The sequence below is a fragment of the Callorhinus ursinus genome, unplaced genomic scaffold, assembly GCF_003265705.2.
Source record: "Callorhinus ursinus isolate GAN/ISIS: 27379988/994484 unplaced genomic scaffold, GSC_fseal_2.0 scaffold25, whole genome shotgun sequence".
NCBI classification, from domain to species: domain Eukaryota; kingdom Metazoa; phylum Chordata; class Mammalia; order Carnivora; family Otariidae; genus Callorhinus; species Callorhinus ursinus.
The window spans coordinates 11,940,806-11,959,994 of NW_027397087.1; positions in this window are offsets into that span (position 1 = coordinate 11,940,806).

Genomic DNA, 19,189 nt, shown 5'->3' on the forward strand with positions numbered 1-19,189 from the left:
CATATCTCTGGATGTTGCCTATATTTCTGTCCACATGTCTCTCCAAACGAAGGCCCTTTGTCAATTCCCCACATCACTTCCCTTATTCACCCTTCCCTCCTCCTTTCCCATCACTCACTCTAGGGGTGGGGAAGATGTACCCTAGGGGTGTTTGTGCCCAATCACACATTTTTCTTAAACCTTTTGTCTTCTTGTGAGGTAGAGATTGCTAGTGCTCACTCACATCTGGCTCTTCTTTCCTTCTTGGGCACATGTGAAGATGAAGCTTTCCAGCCGCTCTTATAGTCAGGTAGGGCCATGTGATTTGTTCTGGCCAACAAAATATGAATGGAAATGGTACTTAACTGGTTCAAGGCAGTATGGACTGAACTCTGTACCCATCCCCTCACCCCACCCCTATTGATATGTTGAAGCCTTAACACTCAATACCTTAGAATGTGACTGTATTTGGAGATGGGGCCTTTAAAAAGATAATTATGGTCAACAAACTGAGGGTTGCTGGAGTGGTGGGGGGGGGAGGGATGGGGTGGCTGGGTGATAGGCATTGGGGAGGGTATGTGCTATGGTGAGCGCTGTGAATTGTGTGAGACTGTTGAATCACACACCTGTACCTGTGAAACAAATAATACTTTATATGTTAAAACGAAAAAAGAAGAAGAAGATAGCAGGAGGGGAAGAATGAAGGGGAGTAAATCTGAAGGGGAGACGAACCATGAGAGACGATGGACTCTGAGAAACAAACTGAGGGTTCTAGAGGGGAGGGGGTGGGGGGATGGGTTAGCCTGGTGATAGGTATTAAAGAGGGCACGTTCTGTGTGGAGCACTGGGTGTTATGCACAAACAATGACTCATGGAACCCTACATCAAAAACTAATGAGGTAATGTATGGTGATTAACATAACATAATAATAATAAAAAAAGATAATTATGGTCAAATGAGATCATAAGGGGGGGGAGCGCCTAATCCAGTATGACTGCTTCCTATAAGAAGAGGAAGAGAAACCAGGGATGTGCACGTAGAGAGGAAAGACCACAAGGAGGACACAACAAGAAGGTGGCCATTTGCAAGCCAAAGAGAGAGCCTCAGGAGAAGCCAAACTGCTGACAGCTTGATTTTGGATTTCTAGCCTCCAGAACTGTGAAAAATAAATTCCTATTGTTTGAGCCACCCAGTCTGTGATATTTTGTTAATGGCAGCCAGAGCAGACTAATACGTAGGCTGAAGAATTTTAAATTGAATTTAAAATTTTATTTATTTATTTTTAGATTTTTAAAATTTATTTACTTGAGAGAGAATGAGAGAGATAGAGAGAGGGAGAGTGTGAGAGGGAAGAGGGTCAGAGGGAGAAGCAGACTCTGGGCAGAGGAGGGAGCCTGACTAAGGGATTCCATCCCGGGACTCCAGGATCAGAAACTGAGCCGTAGGCAGCCACCCGACTGACTGAGCCACCCAAGTGCCCTGAATTTTAAATTTTAAAGTGAGCTCCCCATTCTTTCTCTTCTTTTGCTGTACTGACCTTCATGTGTTCTAGATGATGTTGCTAAAGATTGAGGAGGAAGGCCCAATTCAAGTAAGTTTTCTTGTGCTAAAGCCACTGATGTCTCTGCTTTGGTTTTTGCTGTAGGATAGCTCGATATGAATCAGGTGGACTGATTCAACCTGGACTTTGCCTTTTGAAAACAAAAAGCTAAGCATCTGACCTCTTAGATCTATAGTTCCATGGGAGAAATCCTCCTTGAGGCAAGGGATGCTTCATGTCTGAATGCATGAATGGGGCTGGCTCACAGGGTAACTGGGAATTGGAGGTGAAAAGAATTGGTTAATACATCAAAATATTCTACTGCAACAATCACATAGGCTCTCAACGGACCTAAGAGGGTTCCTCTTAATGTTCAAGCTGTGCCCTCCAGGTCTCAGAGCTTTGCTAAGATGCTTCTGGTGGGTGTCACGGACAAGGTGAGCCTCTGGCTTTTCTCTCTTTGATGAGAGCAACTCTACTTTTATCTGTTCAGGGTTCTGTGTGAGACTTCATTTAAATGAAGATTCTCTTGCTAAAGAAATTTAAAAAAATCACTGTGATAGTTCAAAACAGTCAAATAAATACAGATTTTATGAGTATATACAGTCTTTGTAGCTTGAAGTTTTGTTTGATTCAGGAAGAGCACTATATGGATGGGTTCAAGGTCATAGGGCTCAGTTCTGCTCACTTTCTCAATCCCCTAGCTGACCAAAAAAAAAAAAAAAAAAATCTCTGACTCATGGAAATAGATTTGTGCAAAGTAGATTTACTTATTGTGCAAAATAGATTAGTGCAAAGTAGATCTAAAAGGTCAGATGCTTAGCTTTTTGTTTTCAAAAGACAAGGTTCAGGTTGAACTTATGAGGGTCTTCATGTATTATTTTATGTTTAAAAAGATATTTATGGAAGACACCAATGGCATATAGTGGTGCAGTAGTGATACTAGAACCAAGGCCTGAACTCTGGGTTTCACATGCTGTCACTCCCCATCCTGTACTGACAGCAGACTTTGATAACTGATCACAGAACTAATTGCTACGGAGCCCAGGTATGGTCCTGCAGTTCTCAACACAGTGGTCTAGGCAGCCTCTTCCAACTAATTGGCATTCGCACATGAAATGAGACCTCTTTTATCATCTTTATGCATAGTCGATAATGATTGGGATTCATTATCTGTGTCTTTGAATGCTGGGTTTTAGAGTCGTAGTAAAGTTGATACCTTGGTGGTCAGTACGTCTGGAAGCCCACAGTGGCCATGCTGCCTTAAATTTGAATTTGAAATGGGTTCTCTGTAAAGGTCCTGTTGAGTTTGAGTATTTGAAATGAGAATGGGCCAGGATCCTGACTGGTAACAAACAGCACACCCAAAGTGGTGAACTGTAGAGGATTTACTGAAGGGGCTATGACAGGGTTTAGGGCAGGATCAAGGAACCCTAAGAGGAATGGTGAAGCATCCAGGTACTAGTACAAGTGAAAATAAATTCTCATCTTCTGGCCTGATGCCGATAGGAGGAACGGTGTTTGAGGATCCTGGGAAGAACGGGAGACCTGGAAGAGGGACCTGCTATAGGAACTGGGCCTTAGGCTGAGGGACACAACTGGGGGAGATGGAGCAGAGAGGCAGCTGGAGGAGCAAACATCCTGACCCTTCTCTCCTTCTGCCCGTTGACCTTTCAGTGCCTGCTGGTGTCTGAGCCCTATTTACTGAACAGAACTTTCAGTAAATTCTCTGCAGTTTAATGAGAAAGCCAGAGGTTGAGGAGCTCAAGTGATACAGACCATAGAGGTCAGCCTCCAGTGTACAGAGAAGGAAGGAGAATGGATCTGGTGGGTGGATGAAGTGTAATCAGCTTGGGGAAGTATCTGCACCAGCTCCATGAGAGCAGGGACTTGATCTGACATGTTCATTACCGTATCGCCAACATCTGGAACGGTGCTGGACACATAGTAAGTACTCAACATGTATCTGTTGAATGAATGAATAAATATCCTGCATACTGGACATGTGGCCTTTATACCACAATGCCCAACTCAGAATTTAGGAATTATCGAGGCCTTCTATGGAAGTGTCAGACACTGTTTGTCCACTGGGAAGTTGACTTTTAGCATATGACTACAACAATATGCTTAATTTGATTCTGCTCACCTGTAAAGAGTTGGTTTGAGGATCCAAAGAGGTTATATATATTTCACAAAGAACTTCCATTTCCATTTCAGTTATCTATTATCATATAACAAATCACCCTAAAACTTAGTGACTTAAAGCAACTGTTCCATTTTGCTCACAATTTTTTGGGTCAGGAATTCCAAAAGGACTCAGCTGAGTGTCAGCTGGGTGGCTGGGGGCTGAGAGGATCCATTCCCAAGATGGACTCTTCATCTCATATCTGGGGTCTCGGGGGTTCCTTGGCTTCTCTTTCTCTATATGGCTTCATCCTACAGGGCTTTCCCACATGTCTTGGGATTCTCAGAGTATGTTGATCTGAGGGTAGTAGCACTTTTTAATGGTAGCCACAGGGCCAGCCCAGATTCAAGGTGTTGGGGACACAGGCTTCACAGGCTCCACCTCATGATGGGGGAGTAGCAAGTTCACACTGCAGAAGAGCAGGTGGAGTGGAAAATGGAAAATGTTGCCAATTTTAGAAAATACGATCTGTTGTAACTCATTCATATAGCCCTCTCTTCAGCTTCTTATTCCAGTTCTTTCTCAGGCCCCTTTCTCGATTGTAGCTACAATTTTGTTAAACACTTAGTGTATGCTGGGCACTGTGCTAAGTACTCCTATGCATAATCTCCATTTAATTCTCACAATCAGCTGTGAGTTATTTCCATTTCACAGAAGGAAGATGAAGTACAGAGAGAACAGTCATCTTGCCTAAGGTCACTCAGGTAGTAACTCAAACTGGCTTGGTTTTAGAAAGGATTTATGTATGATGTTTTAAAATACATATAATGCCACAAAATAGAGTAAAATAAGTAGGTTAGAAAATTGTAGCTGAGAGAAAGGGAGGATGAAATGGGTGGGAGGTTAGTGTGCACAGGGCCTGCCCTCAGGTTCTGGGAACTTGCCTGGCGTAGGCCACACATTTGGCATTAAGACTTCTAGTAGCCAACACAATGAGGGAAAGGTGAGCAGTTCATACAAGAGAGGGGAACTGGTATCACTGTTCCTATTCTTGATGCCAAGCTCAGGAAAATGATCCTCTTATGGGCCCTCAACTCAGCAACCCCCATTGTCTGTTTTCATAGGGCTGTTTCTTTCAAAATGCCTCGACGTAGGCTGAGGCAGGCTCAACACGGATTCAAAAAATATGTATATGCGGGAGAACATTCAATGTCAGGAAGCAATGCCCTTGAGTAAACTCATCATGCCCACCGCCCCACCCCCAACCACTCAGAGACTGTTAGCCTTGGAGAGAGTTAGAGGGAGGGTTTCTCAAGTCTCCTTAAAATGGCTGGGGGATCCATGAGATATGGGGTCTGGGGGCAGCTGCAAGGAGGACTCCCTGGGGGAGAAGCTTTCCAATTCCTGCCTGAGGGAAGTAGGGTTTTTCTCTCACTACTACTCCTGCTGGTGATTTTAAACCAAGTCATAAAATAAATAAAAATATAGGAGAAGAAAGAGAGAAAACAGAGAAAACTTAAGTGAAATAATAAAAGCAGAATAGAAGGCTAAGATAATATTAAAATAAAAACATTGAGGCTTGGTAAGAGAAAGTTGAAAGAAAAAGAGTAGAATAAATATTTGAAGAGAATAAAAGCCAAATACGGATAAAACCTTAAGATTTAGAATAGTCGGGGCACCTGGGTGGCTCAGTTGGTTAAGCGACTGCCTTCGGCTCAGGTCACGATCCTGGAGTCCCTGGATGAGTCCCGCATCGGGCTCCCTGCTCGGCGGGGAGTCTGCTTCTCCCTCTGACCCTCTTCCCTCTCGTGCTCTCTATCTCATTCTCTCTCTCAAATAAATAAATAAAATCTTTAAAAAAAAGATTTAGAATAGTCATGAGAGATAAATTAAATAAGTCTTAAGATAAAGGAAATAAAAGAACAGACAGAATCATTGAAAGAAAGTGAGAGGAGCAAAAAAAAAAAAAAAAGCCAAAATTAGGTTGAAGTTAAAAAATAAAAGTAGCAAGCTATGAATAAAATTTAAAAAATAAAAATTAAGAATTAATAATGATGAGATAAATAAGATTTAAGATAAAAGATACAATAACATAAATCAACAAGGTCAAGGTGAAAGGGTAAATACATCAAAGTAAAAGATAAAATATTGAGAGAATGACAGACTAAAAATGGAAAGACACGCTATAAAAATGTTAAAAACATAAAAGCCGATGGGTTTGGAGCTTAAGTACAAGATAAGGAGTTAAGAATGCTCTTTTGAGTATTAATACTTTAACAGAGAGGATTAAGAGAAAAAAAATTTTTTTAAAAGATTTTATTTATTTGAGATACAGCGAGAAAGGGGGGAGGGGCAGAGGGAGAGGGAGAGGCAGACTCCCCACTGAGCAGGGAACCCAATGTGGGGCTCCATCCTAGGACCCTGGGATCATGACCTGAGCCAAAGACAGATGCTTAACTGACTGAACGACCCAGGCCCCCAAGAGAAAGTATTTTAAAAAGAAAATAAAAGAAGCTTGAACTGAAAGGCCTAGATAATAAAGTAAGAGTAAAGGAAAGGAAAATTTAAATTAGCACAAATCAAGACAACAACAAAATTCTTAGCAATAATAACAAAGGAAAAAGCTAAAAGGCTTTGTAATAGACCCAGAATGTTTGCCTGATAGACAAATATCTCACAACCACAAAAATAATATCTATCTATTACAAATTCCCGTGGTAGGCCTGGGTCCCTGTGCTGGGGTATCTCCTGTTGTAGTAGGAGGGAGATTTTTGGCAAGATGAAAAAAGGCAGCATAGGTATGAGATACCCTTGACTTTTTGCCTGGCATGTTGCACTTCCTGCCTTTAACACTTTCTTTTGCAGTAATGTTACGGCAGTTGCTCTGTAACTCAACCATCTGGGGTTGTGGTAGGGCACAAGCAACAGTCCAAACTATGCAAACATCTTGGGCCAAAACCATATGGGAAAGTAATTCCACAGGTGGTAGGGGTGGAGAGAGATGAGGGTGGATGGGAGGAAGAGTTAAATTAGCTCTACTTAGACAGACAGATGGTCAACAGGTACATCAAAAGGTGCTCAACATCACTCATCATCAGGGAAATGCAAATCAAAACCACAATGAGATACCACCTCACACCTGTTAGAATAGCTATTATTAAAAAGACAAAAAACGACAAGTGTTGTTGAAGATGTGGAGAGAAGGGAACTTTTGTGTACTGTTGGTGGGAATTGGTGCAGCCAAGAAAATAGTATGGACATTCCTCAAATAATTAAAAATAGTTATACCATATTATCCATCAATTCTACTTCTGAGTATATATCTGAAGGAAAAGAAATTATTATCTTGAAAGGATATATGCACCCCAATATTTATTGTAGTATTATTCACATTTTCTAAGATATGGAAACAACCTAAGTGTCCATTGATGGATTAATGGATAAAGAATATATATATATATATATATATATATACACACCACATAAAAAAGGATGAATTCTTTCATACCATAAAAAAGAATGAAATTTTGCCATTTGGGACAACATGGATGGACCTTGAGGGCATTAGGCTAAGTGAAACAAGTCGGATAGAGAAAGACAAATACTGCATGAGCTCACTTTTCTGTCAAATATAAAGTACCAAACTCAGAGAAACAGGGAACAGATTGGTGGGTGAAATGAGTGAAGGTGGTCAAAAAGTACAAACTTCCAGTTATGAGATAAATATATTCTGGAGATGTAATGTATAGCATGGTGACTATAGTTAATAACATTGTATTGTATGTTTGGAAGTTGCTAAGAGAGTAGATCTTAACATTTCTAATCACAAGAAAAAAATTTGTAACTATATGAGTTGATGGATATTTACTAAACTTATTGTGGTGATCCTTTTGCAGTGTAGGCACATATCAAATCATCATGTCATGAACCTAAAACTAATACAATGTTAACTGTCAATTATATCTCATTGGAAACAATTTTTTATTTTAATTTTTTTAAAAGACTTTATAAAAAAATATTTATTTATTTGAGAGACAGAGAAAGTGAGAGAGAGCATGAGCAGGGTGAGGGGGCAGAGGGAGAAGCAGACTCCCCGCTGAGCAGGGAGCCCGATGTGGGGCTCGATTCCGGGACCTTGGGATCATGACCTGAGCTGAAGGCAGACGCTTAACTGATTGAGCCGCCCAGGCGCCCCAGGAAACTATTTTTTAAAAAAGTAGCTCTATTCAGTGAAATAGGAATTGAGATCATCTTCTGAGCATTAGAGGGTGGGACCAAGAATGAGTAGGTTGAAAACAATTGGATGCAGCTGAGGGCTGGGGAATAGTCCAGCCACTCAACACTTCACCCCAAGTCAGTGCCCGGTGTGGTTGAACTGTCTGACTTTGCATAATGCTAACAGCCTGGTACCATCACGCTTTCATACTGATTCTCTTCCAGTGGAGGGTCCCCCAGGTGTGTGAATAGGCAGGTGGGTGGAAGGTCAAGAGCAGTCAAATCCTGGGGTATCAGTAGAACCAGAGTGAAGTGGTTGAGCTTGGGGACTGGCTAGTCCAGCGGGTGCTGGTTGAGTAGATAATTCGACTGAAATGCTTGCATGAGGGCAAAGAGCAGGCTCAGTGGGAGAGGGACCTGGGCTCCTAGGGGAGAGGTAGCAGTCAGATGGAACTTTCAGAGCAACAGCACTTACCTTGATGTTGTGGAGATAAAGCAGGTCATGCTCACACAGTGCATGAGGGTGTTCGTTTGAAGGAAGGGGGTAAGGCTACTGGGTGTTTAAAGAGCATGAATGATGTTCACATCTCTGAGGATGATGGAAGGGGATATTGGCTACAAGGATGGAAACAAGGTTGGAAAGTCCCTGAGGTCAGGGAAGGGAAGGGAAGAGGGAGGAATTATTGTTTCGAGAGGATATGAGTGGAGCTGGTGAAGGAGACTGCAGAAGGAGGAGTATGTGGGTCCTTCCTTCTGGGTCTGAGTTAGAGTGAGTAGGGGAAACAGTGGTCTTCCTTGGAGAGCATGGCGAAGGAGAAGATGAAGTGGAATGGGACAAGATGTGGAGGATGAGTGGCAGATGGACTCAAAGAACCTGTCTTCTGATTTGAACATGATGGGAGAGAAGTGAAGGCTTGACTCCCTGGGGAGGGGGGGAGTAGAGTTGCAGGGGGTCGAAGGAAGTGTGAAAGAAAAATGTGCAGTTATTTGAGCCTAGGATGGGGATTGTGGGTCACTGGGGCAAAGAGGAAGGCCCTGCTAGTGTTAGGGGGAGGAACAGAAATGCGGGAAATGTTGAGAGGGATTGGTTTGCCTTTGGATGAATTAGTATGGTGTATCCCATTCCAAGGTTTTAGTGTGAAGGACTCTGCATACATGGGTAATATAAGCACCGGGCTTTTAGTACTATTCTTAAGGGGAATAAAGAGGCAGGGAGGTGGGCTATTTAACATCCATTCCCAAGTTTTGATGGATCAGAAATATGGTTGCAACCACCGATGAACAGTGAAACTTTAGGCCTCAAGAGTAATTGGGAGAGGTACTGATTTGAGACTCAGGGCACCAAAGAGGTTATTACAGAGAGTTGGATTGCTCATACTGCTGTTAAAGTACCTTTGGTTCCTGGCATATTGGACAATAGATATAAAATACTCCTGTGTGCTTGAAAAACTTTTCTGGGGCAATAGGTGCTGACAACTCTTCCGTAGGTAATTACAACACAACTTCTCGCACATCTGCTTAGTGGATGGCCTATCAGCGATGCTTAATGATGATGATTTGTTTCTGGTTCGATGTGTTAAACTGTCAGCTATCAAAAATTTTATGTGTGAGGCTGCTGGGAGTAATGAGATTGCAAGAGCTTTTCTAAAGTATACCCTCCACAGGAACATCTCCGCGTCCGGTGCACCAGCCGGCACCTGTTTTTGTGAGGAAGAATCTGGACCATCAATTTGAATACCAATTAAGTGGTTTAAAAATGTCCTAGTAAATACATTGATCCTAGATAATCCAGCCCCACAAAAAAGCCTTTGGCTGACAGTGCCTGGCACAGAATTCGTTCTCAATAAATATTAGCTAGCTCTTGTTGGTGCAGCCACACTAATGCCAACATTCATTGAAAATGTTATGCCAGGCACTGTGATGAGCACAGCTCATACTTTCATTATCAGAAGGTTCTTTGCTATAAAATAAAAGTAATGTGGAAGACTTGGAGATATATTCTAAGTATTACATATAAAGATTAAGAGAAAAAATTAATGAGTGAAATTATATTTAGTTGCCCGAGAAAACATAAAATATGCATCTGGGAGTTGGGTGACAAACAGAGAGGACGTACAGAATTTAGAGAAATAGAAAGGTTATCAAGGTTACCTATACTAAGGGAGGGGGAATTCTAGTTTCTAAAAACAACACCCTGTAAACATCTCAGCATCAAGCTGTCAGAGTTTTGAATTGTGTCTGGGGGCGTCTGTGCTTTATCTCAGTTTATTTTGTGCATCCACTAGCAAGATGTGTTCTAAGGTATCAGAAAAGTCTATGAGAGGTTATTTTTTGGGGGGAGGGGGTCTGGGAATGCTCGAAAACTTTTCCATATAAACTAATGGTAATAGTTTCTTCACTTTATGGCATTTCAGCTTACGAAAGATTTCATAAGAATGCTCTCCTTTTGAATAGCAGGGGAAAGCCTTAATGGGGTTCTAGGCTCCTTAGCCTTTGGAAGCTCCTGGGGACAAATCCCAAATGTTTCCAGATTAACTCTTTGGTCCTTGAAAGAAGAACAGATAGATGCTCATCTGAGTAGAGAAATTATTGTCTGTCTGATATGGCCCCAAAGTTTAATTCCATCACTCAAACAGACTACATGGATTTTTCTTTATGAGCCAGTCAAGAGAACTAATAATTATAATAAAAATATAATTATAAAATATATTATAAATACAGATACAATGTTTTAGCATGTACCATGACAGGCACCTTAGATATTCAATCTAATTAATACTCCAACAACAAATTGCCAGTCAATTCTTTCCCACATTTTACCATGAACAAACTGAGTTTGAGAAAGTTAAGTAATTTATCCAAAGTCACACCTGTAAACCTTAAAAACAAAACTTCCAGTTATTTTACCAGCAAAAGAGGGGTTTATTTGGGAATAGCAGAGAATTTCAACCTGGGACAAGGAAGTTACTGAAAAAAACCATAGGCAAGTCCAGAGGACAAAGGGGAGGAACCTGGGAAGTTGGGAAGGCTGTTCTAAAGAGAAAGTTCATTGGAGTAAAGTGGGAGCTGGAAGTATAGTGGTTTTTCATTGGCTGAATTGTGACTGTCTCTCATTGGTCAGGCTGTTGCCGGGGCAAGAGAAAATCCTTTCTTCTTCTTACCCGGATAGTAAAGCACTATCCACGTGCAAAGTCTGTGTCTTCCTGTTGGATTTGTAATCGAGGACAAGTGGTAGAGCACGAGAACTCCCTCTGCCGAACTTCCTGACTCCAGTTTATTAAGGTTGCCCTTTACTAATTTTCACATTTCCCCTTTTTGATCAAGATCTTCCTTTGAAAGTACTGCTGATCTTTATTTATATTTAGTGGTTTAGTGCCGGGAAGGACCTTTTCTGGTTGTCATGTCCTCGGTCAGAGGGAAAATTCATAGCAGTTGGAAACCACTTCAGGGCACATTTGAAAAACGAGGAAGGCTAGGAGAGAGAACTCTCAGGTACTTCCCATTTGAAGTCTATATCTTCAACCGGTTGGGAGTGTCTAGCCACCATCACCGTATTGGGTACATCCTTTTTACAAGCGATCGATAGACAGTAGGTACAGTGTTGAAAGTAACATGACAGTTCTGAACTGTGTGTTGGTTCTAAACTGGGACCCTACATCTGGAAGTGACCAACTGAAAATACCTACTGGCACTTACTTGGGCTTAGGGAAGAAAGATTTCTCCCTGTGAAGGCAAACCTGGGGTCACGCATGCTTCTTGGAAGCTCTGAAAGTCGCCATGAGGCGAAGTGGTGAAATACTGCGAGAGAGCACTGAATGAAATAACCAAACACATCTGGGAAGTTACAGTACAAGTATAAACATGAAGCAATAGTTATTGAACTTCTTGCAAGAATAGCAAAACTTCAAAGATACAGTAAAGAAAAATACTGTTATCTCAAAAGAATTGTTTTGAAAACAAATGTTATCAAATAATACAGTCTGTAAAGTTGTAAATTCAGAGATCATGAATTTGAATAAGAATCCAATATCAGTTAATCGTTTAAATTGAAAAAAGAACTTTTATGAATCCTGAACCCTCTAACCCTTTAGATAATGCAAGTGAAAATTGACCTGTCCTGGGGTCATACATAAGGAGACCTGTTTCTGAAAGGTCAAAATCAAAAGAAGAGGACGTTTCCCCCTTGTGCAAGGGCTTAGGAAATGCAGACAGGGGCATTGTCTTCTCATAGAAGAGAGAAGCAGGACACCTGGGTGGCTCAGTCTCTTAAGCATCTGCCTTCAGCTCAGGTCATGATCTCAGGGTCCTGGGATCGAGTCCCACACTGGGCTTCCTGCTCAGCAGAGAGCCTGCTTCTCTCTCCCTCAGCTGCTCCCTCTGCTTGTGCTCTCACGCTCTATCTCTCTGACAAATAAATAAATAAAATATTTAAAAAAAAAAGGAATAGAGAAGCAACAGTGAGAAAAAGGTATACAGGCCTGGTCCAGACATCAGACATAGATGTCTCATCAGATGTCATCTGCTTCAATTCCAGGAAATCTTTACGTTCAGGTCACCAGATTACGTGCAGGTCCAGTCAGGGCATGGTGCCTTCTTTAGAAGTGTCATGTGAATCTGGGAGTCTCTTCCCTGGAATTTGGGGGCACAAGGGTTGGTTTGCAGCTCCTGATAAGGACCTTTCCAGTGAGGTCGAAGAGTCTGGAGGTATCTTTTCTGTTCTGTTCTCTTCTTCTTCTTCTTCTTCTTTTTTTAAAGTATTTGACAAAGAGATAGAGAGAGAGAGAGAGAACAAGCAGGGGGAGCCGCAGGCAGAGGGAGAGGCTTATCCCTCTGGACGGCCTGGATGTTATATGCCCCAAGGCATATAAGAGCTTGTTGGGCTGAAGCAGCCAGAGGTGAAGGTGCTGTCCCAATGACTTCAGAGGGAATTGTAGTAGCATATCCAGCCTGATATTTACCATTTTTATCCTTTAAATAAGAACCATCAGTAAATCATGACAAATCTGCATTGGTTAGAGGAGTTTCCTGTAAATTGTCACAAGGAGTCAAAAGGTGATCTGTCAGTCTTAAACAGTTATAAGGGGTTTCATCTCTGAAGGAGGGCAGAAGGATGGCAGGGTTAAGGTTATTGAAATGAGAGTTATATAAGGAGTTAACAGAAGGATTTTATAGAATGTGGGGCGACTGACTGTGAAGTATTGAGTATGATGAGAATTTAGGGGGGCTTCTATTGTGTGGGGTACAAGGATGGTTAAAGGGGACCCCATGATTATTTCTTCAGTGGCCTGAACTAAAAGAACAGCGGCAGGAAGGGCTCTGAGGCAAGGGGTATCCCTATGCTACAGGGTCTGGTTGTTGGCCAATGATGGTTTCCCTGTTTTTGGGTGAGCACTCCAAGGGCATTTCCTTCCCTTCACATACAAAGAGGGAAAAGGGAAGTTGATAATTAGAATGCCTAAGGGCAAGGGACTTTGTTAGGCTTTTCTTAAAAGTCTCAAAGGCTATATTATGCCCCTCTTCCCAAATAATAGGGTTAAGTTTTTTTTTTAGTAAGGCATATAAAGGTTGAGTCATATGAGAGAAGTTTGGAACCCAATTTTGACAGTAGCCAGTCAGTCCAAGGAAGCCTCATAATTGGTGCTTAGTTTTAGGTTTGGGGAAATTCAGGATTCCATGAAGCCTACCCGGATCCAAATCCAGTCTTTGTTCAGAGATCAGGTGAGCCTGAGTTTGGGCAAATTGCAATTTTTCTCTGGAGATTTTATGTCCTTTAAGGCCAAAAGTTTTTTGGTTTTTTTTTTTAAATAATTTTTTATTGTTATGTTAATCACCATACATTACATCATTAGTTTTTGATGTAGTGTTCCATGATTCATTGTTTGTGCATAACACCCAGTGCTCCATGCAGAATGTGCCCTCTTTAATACCCATCACCAGGCTAACCCATCCTCCCACTCCCCTCCCCTCTAGAACCCTCAGTTTGTTTTTTAGAGTCCATCGTCTCTCTTGGTTCGTCTCCCCCTTAAGGCCAAAAGTTTTAATAGGTGGATGCTATCTTTCTGTGAAGAGGTTTGAGAAGGGGAGCAGAGAAGGTAATCATCTACATATTTTAACAAGGTAGAGCCTGCAGAAAACTTTTACCATCCAAGTGAGCCTTTAAGCTTTGTGAAAAGTAAGAAGGACTCTCTGTTTAGCCCTGGGGCATTACTGTCCTGGTGTATTACCGTTCTTCCCATGTGAAAGCAAAAAGATGCTGGCTATCCTCATCAACTGGAATACTAAGAATGCACTGCATAGATTAATTACGGGGAAAATTTGCCTTCAGTGGGCGTGGATGTCAGTAGCATATGGGGTTAGAAACAACAGGGATGCCAAAGGATAACAATATTATTTATTGCCAAGGGGTCCATCCATGGACATTGGGTTTCCTCACAGGTAAAATATGGGTGTTATAGAGATTAGTATAGGGGATAATAAGGCCCTGAGCCTTCCAATTGTCTCTTATGGGCTTCTTTACTTGTAGGGCATTGATTAATTATGGGAAGAGGTTTTGAGGGATCTATTTGAATCTTGATGGTAGGTATGTTGTGAATTCTGCCAATAGGAGCTGAGGATTTTGCCCATAAGGAGGATGGTAGCTGATCCAACAGGAATAAATGATCAGTACCCCCAGACTCAGCTATAGTGCGTGCCATCAGAGTCAGAACATAGAAAAGATGCTGAAGGTCATTTATTTCCCCTTGTGGGCTATTTTGGTTACTACCGTCAAATTCTAGAATTGCTTCCTCCTTTTGGGAGAAGTTCCAACATGATACTTTACTAAGAAATCTTGGCTCAGTAAATGAAGAGGGGCAGAGGAACTAAGGAGAAGGCATGTGTATTTCTCAAAGGGCCTAGATAAAATAGAATAGGCCTAGAGACAGGAGTCTGTTGAGGCTTATTGAAGACCCTCACTATTGTTGAAACTGTTTTTGTACTCTTGACAAAGGGGCTGCTTTATAGCAGTGGGGTTAAACACGGAGAGTGTAGTTCCCTTGTCAACAAGGACAGAGAGATATTCATTCCCAATGTGGAGCATGGTTTGTCGGAGCCAAGTAAGAGAAAGGATTGGGAAGAGCCCCGGTAGTTCCTGGAAGCCCCGTCATTGGGAATGAGGAGGACATTGGAGAGGTTGGCTAGAGGGCTGAAGGCACCTGGAGTGCTTACATTTCTAACTATCTTTTATTTTTTTTCCCACCAACGTCCTGCTTCATTGCAATAATAGCAGAAACTAGGTTTCTGATTTTGTTTAGGGGCCTTCATTTGCTGGAGTTTGAATATTGAAAATTTTAGCAGTCTTTCCTCTAGGTGACTCATCTAGGGTGCGAGTTAGCTGATTTTAATTAATTGAATTTGGAGTGGACATAATTTCCCATTCCATCCTGGTTCTTTTAACTAAAAGACAAAGATACAGGTTCAGCTTGTTAATAAACATAGAGTTCTGTGCTACCAGCTGGATTCAACATTCAAGGAAGACCAGAATGTTCTTAAAAGATAATTTGAGGTTGATGGTAATAATCATGAACAGATTCATCAGGCTTTTGTGTGCAAGCCTGAATTTTGTTCCGATCAACAGGCTTAGGGTAAAGCGATTATTATTGCTTGGTTGAGATTTCCAGTGCATTTTCTAGCATCTTGCCAAAAGTTAGGGCTCTGTTTCTGTAAATTCCTTTTGGGATGTTCTCTTCTGGCTAATTTCACCCACTGTTTGGCCTGGTCCTCACCAACAGGCATGCGGACTTATATGATATAAACCTGAGAAACCAGGTTGGTAAGTTTGAATAACTATGTTAAATTCTTCAGCAAACTTACGGGGGTCCTCATTCACTTTAGGATACACTTTAACTATGGCTCATAATTCGACCTTAGTCTGGGGAACATAAGGAACTTGAGGTTTATTTAGACTCTCAGAAGACTTAACTTTAAAGAGGCGGGTTTTGGGGCGCCTGGGTGGCTCAGTCGTTAAGCATCTGCCTTTGGCTCAGGTCATGATCCCAGAACCCTGGGTCCTGGGATCGAGCCCCGCATCGGGCTCCTTGCTCGGCGGGAAGCCTGCTTCTCCCTCTCCCACTCTCCCTGCTTGTGTTCCTGCTCTCACTGTGTCTCTCTCTGTCAAATAAATAAATAAAATCTTTAAAAAAAAATAAAGAGGCAGGTTTTAATAGATTCAGGAGAGGAAGGCGTGGGGAAAGATTTGGAGGAGAAGGAAAGATCAGTAGAAAGAATTGAGGAAAGTGGCACCAGAGGCGGGCTCTGAGCACAAGGGGGCCCCCACGTGTCTGTAGACAGAGAAGATGGGGGAGGGGAAAAGAAGCCTCAGGGGACATTTTGACTTTTTTTTGTTATTTACATTAGTTAATTTAGACAAAGTACTTTGCAAAGACACAAACCTAGAATCCTGAAACCATCTGGAAACCTCAACGTACCTTCTAAAATAGGCATCCCATTCTGTTTTCTTTTTCTTTTTTTCTTTTTTTGTTTAAGGAGCCATGGCTTTCTTTTAATTTTGAATAAAACAAGTTTGGGGAGATTCAAAGTTCCACAGAATGGCCATTGAAGTTCTGGGTTACTTTTGGCTAAGGCAGTCCATTTATTTATAAGTGTGCATGTGGAGGGATTATAGATTTTAAACATAAAAGCAGCCAGAGTCCCAGTGGGGAGGTACACCCTCAAAGTATTTTCATAACAGGGATCCTGTTGCTTAGAGGTTTTTCAGGAGCAGCCTGGTTCCAGAAGGAATCAGACTCAAGGCCAGCACAGGTCCAGTAGGAATAGCCTGGTTCCAGAGGAATCAGACTGAAGGCTGGCACAGTTCCAAAGGAAGAGTCCAGTCCCAAAAGGGAGTCAGACCAAAGGCCCGCATAGCTCAAACTGGCACAGTTCCAACAGGAATCGTCTGGTTCTAAAAAGGGAGTCAGACTAAAGGCTAGCACAGTTCAATAGGAAGAGTCCAGTTCCAAACAGGACTCAGACTTAAGGCCTGCACATTTCTTTCTTCCTTCCTTCCTTCCTTTTTTTTTTTTTTAAATGTGTTATTTATTTATTCATGAGAGTCAGAGAGAGAGAGAGGCAGAGGCAGAGGGAGAAGCAGGCTCCCCGCCGAGCAGGGAGCCCGAGGCAGGACTCGATCCCAGGACCCTGGGATCATGACCTGAGCCGAAGGCAGACGCTTAACCATCTGAGCCACCCAGGCGCCCCTCTTTTTTAAAAAATATTTATTTATTTATTTGAGGGGGGGTCAGGGGCAGAGGGAAAGAATCTTCAAGCAGATTCCATGCCCGGCACAGAGCCCAGTGGTGGGCTCGATCTCACAACTCTGAGATCACGACCTGAGGTGAAACCAGGAGTCGGTCACCTAATCCACGTGCCCTTGGGCCTGCACATTTCCATCAGGAACAGGCAGATTCTGAAAAGGAGCTGGACTGAAGGCCAAATGAGCACTCTCAGAGAGAAAAACAAAAACCCAGGCCTTAAAACAGATTCTGAATAAAGCCTGAAAAGCTCAAACACAAAGTGTGGAACTCAAAATCCAGGAGAAAAACGTACCCTCAAACCCCGGGGTTGGTGAGAATGCACTGAGCCCAATGGGCTCTGTGGGTACTGGCCCCTGTTTGCTCACCAGTCTCAGAGGTGTTGGGGGTCCTCCCTGGATCCCCATACAGGTCACCGAGTGATGTTTACCTTAAAAATAAAACTTCCAAGGGCTCCTGGGTGGCTCAGTAGGTGTAGCATCCGACTCTTGGTCTTGACGCATGGTCTCAGGTCATGAAATGGAGCCCTGTGTCCCGCTCTTGGCTCAGCGGAGATTCTCTTCCTTTCCCTCTCCCTCCCCCTCCACCCCTCTACCCACATCCGCAAACACACGCATGTGCACTCTCTCTCTTTCTCACTAGAATAAATAAATAAAGTCTTAAAAAAAAAGAACCCCGACCGGTTTCCAGTTATTTTACCGACTCCATTGTAGTGGGGTTTCCCTTTATTAATTTTCACACACACAAGCTAAATGGTATGGTGGTGATTGTATATGATGTATGTTTTTATTTATTTATTTATGTATGTTTTAAAAGATTTTATTTATTTATTTATTTGTCAGAGAGAGAGTGCGAGCACAAGCAGGGGGAGCGACAGAGGGAGAGAGAGAGAAACGGGCTTCCCGCCGAGCAGGGAGCCCGACATGGGGCTCGATCCCAGGACCCTGGGATCATGACCTGAGCTGAAGGCAGACGCTTAACCAACTGAGCCACCCAGGCATCACTGGATGTATTATTTTAAAAATAGAACCAATTTCTTTAGAAGTCAGCTTTAATTTCAGAATATTCATTAATAATGAGATTGCTCTATATCCACATTTGGAATTCCTTGTCCCTAACTGTCATTTTATAAGAGGCCTGACACTTCAGAGCACACTTCTTGGGGTTATTGGTAGCCTGGTCCCTGCTACTGTGTGGTCCTACAAGGTATTGAATCGCTTAGTGCCTCAGTTTAATCATCAATAAATTAAAATCATATCCATGAGGAAAAAACCCACCTTTGGCTACTGTGGGAATTTGAATGCAGAGACAGAAGTGATTGGCCGACAGGGTTTCTGGGTGTCCTGGGGTGTGAAAATAGGGCAAATGACCTCTTTTGATGTTGGGCCCTCTTTTGGTGTTCTGAGACTGATTTCCAATGTGTGGAGAGAGATTCCCTACACGCCAAGCAATTCTCCAAGACCAGCTGGGTGTCCTATAATTCAATTCAATTCTGACAGTATTTACCCGGAGATGGCATCAGAATCCCTAGTTTGAGGGCTCAGGCCTACAAGACTGCTCCCCCACCCCCCTACTTCAGATGCCAGTCACAAGCCAAGGTTGTCACCCGTGCTTCCAACTGACTGGTTATAACTCAGATTCCCAAGACCCTTTCCTCAGGTTTGATTAATTTGTTAGAGTGGCTCACACAACTCAGAGAAACATTTTACTTTCTAGATTACTAATTTAGTAGAAAAGGATATATACTGGGCGCCTGAGTGGCTCAGTCGGTTAAGCGTCTGCCTTCGGCTCAGGTCATGATCCTGGGGTTCTGGGATCGAGCCCCGCATCGGGCTCCCTGCTCCGCGGGAAGCCTGCTGCTCCCTCTCCCACTCCCCCTGCTTGTGTTCCCTCTCTCGCTGTGTCTCTCTCTGTCAAATAAATAAAATCTTAAAAAAAAAAAGATATATACTCAGGGACAGCCTGAGGGAAGATACATACTCAGGGACAGCCCGTCGGACAATACGGGGAAAGGGCAGGACCTCCCTGCATTCACCAAC